The 10078-nt window shown below is 39.1% G+C and overlaps 1 pseudogene; it reads right to left on the reverse strand.

The window, feature by feature from the left end:
- Positions 1-1224: 1224 nt before the first annotated feature.
- On the reverse strand, positions 1225-9842 carry LOC122069884 (annotated as a pseudogene).
- Positions 9843-10078: the final 236 nt, after the last annotated feature.

Genomic DNA, 10078 nt, shown 5'->3' on the forward strand with positions numbered 1-10078 from the left:
TAGCAAATAATGTAGCAAGGTTGCCTTTACAATTTCAAGATAACTTGACCTGCTTCTTAATTCCCCACTTCCCTGCAAAGATGCTTTCGAAATCACCCTCAAAATAGGGAACTTAGGTTACTAATCAAAGGAAAAGCAACCACCTGATCTATGAAGAAACTTACATATGTATCCTCTTTTTCAGTAAAGTACATCAAGACTCCAGGAAATCACACTTCCTACATGGTGAAGTTGATCCAATGTGGATTACAATGTAAAAGTCCACTTTAGATTTGACAGCCCCAACTATGACTGCTGCATACAAGCAGTTACAGTATATGCAAAGAGAAACTAAAAAAGTAGAATGAGTATTTGCTACTTGCTACTCTTAAAAAGAGTGAAAATTAACCATTTTCATATCCATAGGCATAGATACTGTAGGCATGTACTTTACCAATAGATGATGATAACAAGAATCACACGGGATCCTAGACCCTCTGAACATTTAGGTTAGGATTCCAAAAGAAACGTAGAACCGCAGGGCAATAGATAATCCAAATTGAGAGAAAACCCAGCAACCTGGTCAAGGCAAGATCAGATGTACTCCAAGTTCAGATCGAATGACCTAGGAGAGGTGATGCAGTGGGATCCAAGACCCTCAAAACGTTTATTTTTTTCTTTTAATTTGCACGCCAAGTACCTTCTTTCCCTTTTTCTACACAACTAAAAAAAAAAATGAAGATCCAACTAGTATCATCTCAATTTTGAATTGAACATGTAAAGAAAGCAATTTAAGAAATGCACACTCCAATGACATGGGGAAAATCCAGTACGAGTGTGACCTTGCTTCCTGGATCTGCCATCGCATTACACAATTTTTTGCATTTTGGAGAAGTTCAAGAAAGAAAAGGTGATGAGGGTACCTGAAATCACCCAGCTATTTATGTACAAATCATCTGGAAGGAAATCCAGTCTAAATATAATACACAAATAATGATATGAAACAGCAAATGGTAACCATTGTACAATCCCAATTAAAGCACGTATAAAGCAACTCACATTATAAATTTTATGTACTTCAGCTGCTGCCAGTATTGAAAGTATTTTTCAAGTAACTAATGAAGGCTTCATCTTCTTTTTTTGGTAAAGAAGGCTTCATCTTCATAATAACGATTCTGAGAGAAATCTATACTAGAATCCCAACACATAAACATCAAGAACCATAGGAAGAAAATCAATAAAGTACTGGAAGCGAAAGACAATTTTATTTCTGAATATAAACTGCAGAGAGTTACAGGAAAGCAGAAGCTTTTCTCTAATGCCTTAAAAAAGACAATCACCCGTCACTGAAAAAAAGCTTGTAACGAGTCTTCATTGCACAAGAAAGTTAGCTTTCAAGATCAGAAAAAGAAAAAAAAAAAAAAACATACAATGAAAGATTGACGGAGCTTGAGCTGCATCATCACTATCTTTAGCAGAAGTCATCATCCTTTCACTTCAATATCAAAATGAGGCAGCAATTTCAGTGGTTCCATATCTCCTTCGCAGCAGACTACCCTTCAACCTGTGAACTTCTGATTCTGGTGAGCCATTGCTTGGGTTTTTTTTTTTTTTTTTTTTTTTTTTTTTTTTTTTAAATCCTCTGATCTGGGCAACCTATTGGCTTCGGAACAAGGGTTTGCAGATAAACACAAAGGGGAGAGAGAGACCACAGTCGAAGGAGGAACAGTGGACGATGGAAGAAGTAGAGGGTCGCAGTCGGAGAAAAGAGCTTGCTCTGTGATCAACTCCAACTGCTGGGATGTAAGAAGGAATCTCTGGTATAGCCACAGTTCTTCATATGAAACAACCGCTATCGTTCCACGTAACTGCCTTTCCCTCAGTGGCATCCCATTGGTGAATTAATTTCATTCTCTTCCTTCTTTGTGTCTTTCTGTAGGAATTGAAATGGTGCTTCTGGATTTCAAGAGATGGGTTGCACAAAGAAAGCAGTGATAGTAACTTTCCATGTGGAGAGCCCAGGGAGGAAGAGAAGGATTTCAGCAATCCCCAATCAACCTCATCAGATCGAGCGTGGTAGTCCATATATCATAGGAGATGTGTTGCCAGTAAAGGATATCATCACTTGATCAACCTCATCCTTTCCTTATACAGTTCAGTGCTTCTTCCTCTGTTCTTTTTTTTTTTTTTTGGGTAATCTCTTCCTCTGTTCTTAGACTGTTAGAGAAATGGTCTGAGACAAATGCCAATTTCTTGAGTACCTGAGCCATCTGAAATTGGAAAGCATACTAAGGAGCATCCCTTAAGAAATTTTTTCTTATGTATTTAGGGAACTATAGGAAGTCCCAGGGCTCCAACTTTTAATTTAATAGATCAAACTTGTATGATATGTATATGAATAAACACCTATCTCAAATTCTCTTTGTGAGTTTAGAAAAGCAAGAATCATCTCTGGTTCATATTTCCTACTTACATTGTAAAGGGAAAATGATCTACACAGCAATGATGTGTACTGTGTAGATCCTTCACACACACTCTTTCTCCCCGAGTCTGACACTCTCCCCCTGTATAAAAATCATGTTTCAGCCTCTCCTGCGCTCCCATTGGCTGGGGGATAGGAATCCCCCTGGGCTGGATGGGAGTTTACTCTTCCTCCTGGTCCAAGCCCGGTCTCTTGACGAGCCAACTTAACATGAGTCCGTTCTACAGGTCCCATGCCAAGATTTGCCATGGACATTTACATGTAGGTAAAGCTTTGCCTTTATAGTTGCTCCTACTGCCCAAAAATAAAGCACAAACTCTGCAAATTAGCTCAAAATATTAAACTCGGACTAAGACCTGGAAAACAATTAGGCCTAAGAAACTGTCTCCTGTCATTATACAAGTGAGTTTTATATGTAATAGGTGAGATTGTTAAGTTGAAAAACTTAGATATCCCTGGCAGTATGGCACCAAATAATCAAAACCTTGCATTTGGAATATACTGTATAGCCATTCTCGGAGTTGGAGTTGTATGTCCATGTCCAACTCCCTTCGTATTTGTTTGTTCGAATGCCCGACTTTCTTTCATGTGATTCTGTTTCTAAGCATATGGTTGGATGTCAGCTCCATACCGCCAAAAAACCTTGCTGGTACAGAAGACAAGGTCCAATTCTTATAAGGTTTACCACATTGAAGAGAAAGAAGAAGGCATCTCCCCCAATAACTTCCCTATAAGCAGAGTCCAAAGTTCACTTGACCAGTTTGTGCCAAAGTTTGTAAATCTGAAACACTGAACAAGAAGACACAATGTCCATGTCCATATTCAATGATATGGCCAAACATGTATCACAGATTTGCTTTTTAATTTATAGTGGTCCAAACATCATTTAAGGATCTATTTAGGCTTTCCTTCTAGTCTCCAAATACTACCAGTTGTGCTTTTAAGAACTAGAAACTTGACAGGAGAAGTATAACTTAAATAACAATCTCAAATTACCATAGCCAAAGATTTCAAGACCCTATGGCACTGCTAACATAACAGCCAGGGGAACTCTAACAACATGATTCGTACTCCCCTCTAATACCAGCTCCCCAAAGGTGTAAGTGTTTGTTGCCCCTTTTGGTTCTAGGAAAATCTTAATGTCTCTGGATGCATTCGGACTTATCTCGAAAACCATCGGTGACACAGTGACTGCCACGCCCCTTGGCTCTTTCAGCATCACTGGATATTTCTCCTTCTCGCTATAGACATTTGTCACCCTCCGGTCCACCATCCTGGACCGAACCAAATTAGAAACTGTGATACTTGCTGTATTCAAATCTGAACACCATGCCTCCTCCTTGGTTGGGCACTCAATGCCCACTACTTGTCTAACAGAATTATCCTCCACACCGGGCACAGCACATAGGAATTGTATGTAGTCCATGAATTTGATGTCGAAACTAGTCCTGGGTCTAAGGCTCGAGCTGGGTTGATTGCCCCAGAGCCAAAATCAAATGGGGTTGCAGGAACAAGTCTGTAAGACTGTTGAGGTATAATTGGAGCTCCTAGGCTGAAAGGAGGTTGGGCTAGAATCGGAGCTCCTAAATGATCTGTTACATTGGCTGTAGTCATCATCGCTGATACAATAGCAGCTGGGCTCCAATCTGGGTGATTCTGCTTGATCAATGCCTCTATGCCTGCTATGTGAGGGGTAGCCATGCTTGTGCCAGACGCAAGTGCAAAATTCTGGCCTGGAGACCACATACAGCAAATGTGCACTTTACCATTGAATGCCAAACATGGATATGCTTCAAATGTGGCACACACATGAAAGAATGGAAATGGTTTCAGTGTTTTATTTGTTAACATATTTTACCTTCTATGTAGGGTTCTCCGTCACTATTAGGACTCCATGCAGCCCACATAGAGGAACCTGGAGCCATAACATTTGGTTTGAGGACATCAGCACTCTGGAAGAAGCGATTATTCAGATCGGGGCTTCTAGATGAGTAGGATGCAACAATGGGCCCCTGCCCTGTGTATGCCGTTCGTCCATCTAAAATCCTCGCTGTTGCTGTAAAATCCACTGCATCTCCATTCCTGTTACGTATGGTATGAGAGTAGTAGTACTCCCACAGAGCCTGCAGAAGAAAACAGGTAATCTCAATTCCTTGAGCTTCTTTGTTTCCAACAGAAATTAAGGAAACCTTTGACAGAGATTGGATTTATTTATGCAAGAGTGTGAACCACATTTCCATGTCACAATCAGAATGTTTAAACTGGGTGCACCCCATGCCTTTTTCTGATTTCTTTTATCATGTTTGTTTTGTTATTCTTCTGAGAAGAACTGGGCACTATTTCATCATAATTGTGTTCTAACCAAATGGTCATGAGACATATGGCTGTGGAATTCAAGTTGTTTATCATGATGCCCGGGACTCGCAGGGTCAATGTTGTGCCGTCGATTTCATGGACTCCAATGTCAGCAGCGTCCATTGTCAGTATAAATCCGGCAGCCCCAACATTCTGAATTGTTTCTGCAATCATGGCAACACCTGAAGGATCGAAGTCAAAGTTATTGGTGTAAGTGCAGATGATCAACTTCCCTCCAACCAATGATTGGATGAAGTACTCTGGGTCATAACAGTACACCAATACATCTGTTCTGTCGTCCCTACTGCACACATCTTCCGCTGCAGCAATTGGAAATTGCACTTCTCTGGCGGTGGGAGCTGTAAAAAAAAGACAAAGGGATAATTCTTGCAAATAGCACCAAATAAAACCATAACCACCAGATCCATTGATGGTATAGAATAAGAACAGAGAACAAGAAAGAAACTAACAGAGTAATGAAATTCCATGTTTCTGATGAATATATTGTAGGGAATTAAGGATTAAAATTTACGCGCAAGGCTAGGGCCAGAGAAGCTTTGTCCATTGCCTAAAATGATTGTATTGCTATATTGCGATCAGTGGTAGAGGCAGCAACACTTGTGATCCATGGGCTAAAAGAAAGCATGCTACTTGAAAAAGGCCCGGCATCGCCAGCCGCCTGAACAACCACAACTCTAGCATTTGTAGCTAAGAGTAATTCAATTTCAAGTGTGTTGAGAAAGAAGGCACATGATTATTAGGAGATGACCCTATAGAGAGAGGCTTAGAATATCGACTCCATCTTCAACAGCCTAATTGCAACCAAGACATGCTATCAAGTAATTTGAAGAACTAGTATTGTCATATATTTTTATTAAACAACATAACCTCAAAATCTAGATAAAAACTAATTCATTGGTTTTCCTCTAACCTGATCAACTGCAGCCACAACATCAGCCATATAACCTCCAAAGTATGCTGCAATCCTATGAAAACAAGTGGAAACAAATATAAATTCCACAGAGTTTAGAGTTCATCAACAATGCCAAATCCAAGCATGAAGGACACAATGAAATAAGCCATCAGAAATTTTTGATTAGTCTTCTAAGAGTTTAATTTATTACCCAGCACCAGGAGCCATCCCACTTGCATATACATAGTTGAATCCATTTACAATCACTGGAATTTGGTGATTTCCAGCAGCAGTAGAGGCTGCATGACTGTCATTGCACATTGATGAAATGACAGATAGGCATATTAATAAGCATAAGTTAAGAAAGAGACACAAATAGAAGATGTGTAGGAAAAAACTGTAGATAATTTTCTAATAAAATGACTATTTCAATCACTTGGATCTGTAGAGTGGACTTGCCTGCCATGGCCATCGGCATCAAAAGGTGATGCATAATCACGTGTGGCATTAAATTCACCAGCAGCAATTGCACCACGCGCGTAGTAATGTGCCCTTACTATCTTGTCATTACATGTTGTTTGGGGGAACCCATTGCCGGTTGTGCATATCCCTTGAACTTTGTTCTATTTAAATATGAACCAACTCCAGATAACTGGTTCATAAAGCTAGGATGGTTTGGATTGATCCCAGTGTCAATCATACCTATCACAACCCCCTCTCCAGAATTCCTATCTCCTCCTAAAGCTGGCCAAACACCAGTAGGGATTCTCAAAAACTCTGGTGTGTATGTTGTCATCTTTTCCATCTTTATATTCTCCTCCATATTTCAAACTCCCTCGGCATTTCGAAGACTATTGACAGCCTGCAAAAGAGAAAATTTAAAAAAATCCTCAAATCCCATTCTTCAAACACTATTTTATAACAGTCAAAGATGAGAACTGTAGGTTCTTGCAATCATGCTTTTATCATGGGAGTTCATGGCCATAGACTGTTAATTATATTATCTAAGGAACACCTTAAACTATGTTTGGTATGCATTCTTGGAATTCATTTTAGGTCGATAATGCTAATGCATGTCGATCTTCTGAGTATGAATGCACCTCCTCTGATGTGAGATGGACTGCAAACCCATTAAGCAAATGTGTGTAGCTGTAGAGTTTTGTGTAGGAGCCTTTTGAAGGAGTGATTCTAAGAAATTGTCATGCTTACTAATAATGCTGTCCTTGTAAATCAAAGCATCTTCATCACTCCTACAAGTCAGATTATAACTAGATTACTTAACAAAGGAAAGAAAGGGAAGCTATAAAAAGCCATTGTATAATCATGAGGGAACTACAGTAAACAGTCACAACACTGAAATTAAGTCTTTTAACAACTTATAGCCTCAAAGCCTCTTGTATTCAGGTTCTATATCCTTGAAGACAATGGGGGTCAAACCTCAGATTGTTATGAATGGTTTTATATGAAATAACAGGTTCATCATCCATTAGAACCATGAACATCTTGGCATCTACGAAAAGAGAACCCCATATTTGATGAAAGAGAAGAGGAGAATGAAAATGGACGCGGGAGCCATTGCCAATGAAGCATCAGAGAATGGAATGGTTCATTTAAGCTTGAATCCTGTATATTTCTTTTTATCTTTTAAAAATTCAGAGATTGGGAGTAGGTAAAGGGAAGAAGCTCCTTATGGGGAAAGATCTTTACATGTTATGAGATTAGGTGATAGGGTTGAGGATGCAAGTAAATTCATGCTTCACACACATCCATGTATCTTTCATTTCCAAACCACCTTGGCCTGAGTGGGTGGTGTCCTGTACTCCTGTATCCCCATGAATCAGTGTTAACAGGTAACAGCAAATATTGTATACGACAGTACCATTTAAAGTTCAGTGTTTACAATCAAAGCCATGAAATGCACCACTCTGTAGATTTGTTGATCATGAATACATCAATCATAGGGCCTAAACCATTTATTTTGTTCTCCCTTCTTGCAATATAGAAGAATTCAATTCATGTGGCAAATTATTTGACAACCATAAAATTCTTTTGAATGGAAAAGGTATCAAAGTTGTGCAGTTACTTGGCCAAGAACTTTAAAATGAACAACAGAATAAGTTCTATTAATAGGATCTGATTTGATGGAAGCCAAGCCAAGAAGTATAATTTACAGTTGTTTAATCAGCCTGTATTCATCCTCCTTTCGATAGGACAGAAGATTAGTTTTTGCTATTGTTCGCTATCGTTTCACCTAAAAGTTCAAACTTGTAAGGAAGGGAGGCATGAATTGTATACATCAACACTCCCGCTCACTTGCAGACCATCTTGGTTGTTGAACGTTATTCATACATGTGCCCACACTTGACATCAAGGGAAAAGAAGCAGGGAAAAAAACTCCCTCCGGCACTTCCTATTTCCCTAGAGTTCAACACTCGATCTCCCAATTGTAATTCCATGTTTGCTATCATTTCACCTAAAAGCTCATACTTGTAAGGGAGGCAGAAATTGTATACATCAAACAGCTACTAAACTCTTGAACTTGATAACCTGATTACGTGAAAGTTTTCCTTCTCCTTAGAGAAAGAAGAATTCCATCACCATGGGTGAAATGACCTCATTATTGGGCATTGGGCCATATGATTATGCTTATCTCATGTTTAAAATGTTTAGAGCAATGGATCATCATGTTGTGATGGGATAGAATTTCCAAGCGAATGGAAGCACAAAAAGAGACCCCACATGATTCGTTTACAATGGGCCCACATGTCAGGGAGGAGAGAGTGAGAGGATGCATGACAAATTGACCATGATTTTTCGAAATACCTGTTTATTAGATGGATAAAAGTGGGTGAGAATAAAGGGGTGGGATATAATGAAGGTTTTGTATAAAATTTAAAAAATCGAAGTTGTTTATTTGCATGAAGTGATAAAGTAATAGACTACATGCATTAAATGTTTTATCCACATATGTGGCAAGAGAGTTATCTCCCCCAAGAAGTCCTACCCTATTTAGTAGAATTTTGTTAAAAATGTGGAGATATACATTATATATTTTTTTTGTTATTATTATTATTACGTATCATCATTTTCTTGCCTTTTTTTACCCCCCCAAAAAAAAATCCCTATCTTTACAATGCGTTAACCCCATTATATGTGGGATCCACAACTTTTTCCTTCCCACTCCTTTTTACTTGTCAAATAAACGGGGCCTCAGAAAAGAAGGGGGTACAAACAACACAATCTGACCTATAAATCAGGTTGACTCCTGCCAAACTTGGTGTGGGAAAAGAAATATGGGTCAACTTGACGCAAGATTGAAAAGCAATCCCCTCTCCATGACATGAAGAGACCTTAGGATTTTTTTGTTTTAGACCTTAGGTTTCTTGCTCACACATTAAGTTTCAGTTTCATTTGATAAAATAAAACATATAAAGTTCTGTGAATATCCCATAAATAAATCTTCTTCAAAGAAAGGGCAAAGTATATGTGATTGTCCCAAAAAAAAAAAAAAAATTGTGAGATGTTGGTTGGGGCCTAATTTGTGTACAAGTAGACCCCAGGGACCTCATTCATTCCAAAACTATGGTAATGCATAGTAATGGTCGGAGTAGTGTAGGCATGCATGATATGCGTACTAATACATTGGGAACTATATGGTTGAATTTGAATATGAAATTTGACAAGTGAACTATCTAGATGCCTTTGTGTACTCAACAGTCAAAATTTCCAAATCATTTTACCATGTGGGAAGAATTAGGTAGACCATTAAGATAAGCTTATCTACCGTGGAATGTGAAATGGCAATTTTCTCTAAAAGAAATAGATGGTTAAATATACAAGGAGAAAATGCTAATACATAGAAGGGTATACATTGAATTTGAGTCTAATACAGGGAGGGTGTTTCCTGCCCAGTAGCAGTGGCTACAGCTCCAGACAGGAAACATGCCCCTTAAGTATATATGCTCTGCTAGCAATACAGCAGTAGCACACCACCACCACTGCCAGTGTAGTAGCAAGCCACCCCACTGCCCCAAAGCAACAAGCATCATCACCGCTACCACCCAACAGCAGTGGTGGCAGCCAACCCCAATGCCACAGAACAGCAACAGCCATAGCAACCACAATGCAGTTGCAGATAAAGAAGAAGAGTCAATTACAAAGGCAACAACAGCAGCCACCATTGATATTCATTGGAGGAAGACAAAGAAGTGGGAAGGAGTGAAAGATGTACCTGTTTCGTCTTTGAAACTCTCTCTCCAATTCCAGTCTTCTGTGCTTAGACCCCTTCAATCTCTCAATCTTGACATAAATCACTGGAGAGATTTCCTTTATTTTGTTCACTTATGATT

Source organism: Macadamia integrifolia, unplaced genomic scaffold (genome assembly GCF_013358625.1).
Source record: "Macadamia integrifolia cultivar HAES 741 unplaced genomic scaffold, SCU_Mint_v3 scaffold750, whole genome shotgun sequence".
In the NCBI taxonomy this organism is placed as follows: Eukaryota; Viridiplantae; Streptophyta; class Magnoliopsida; order Proteales; family Proteaceae; genus Macadamia; species Macadamia integrifolia.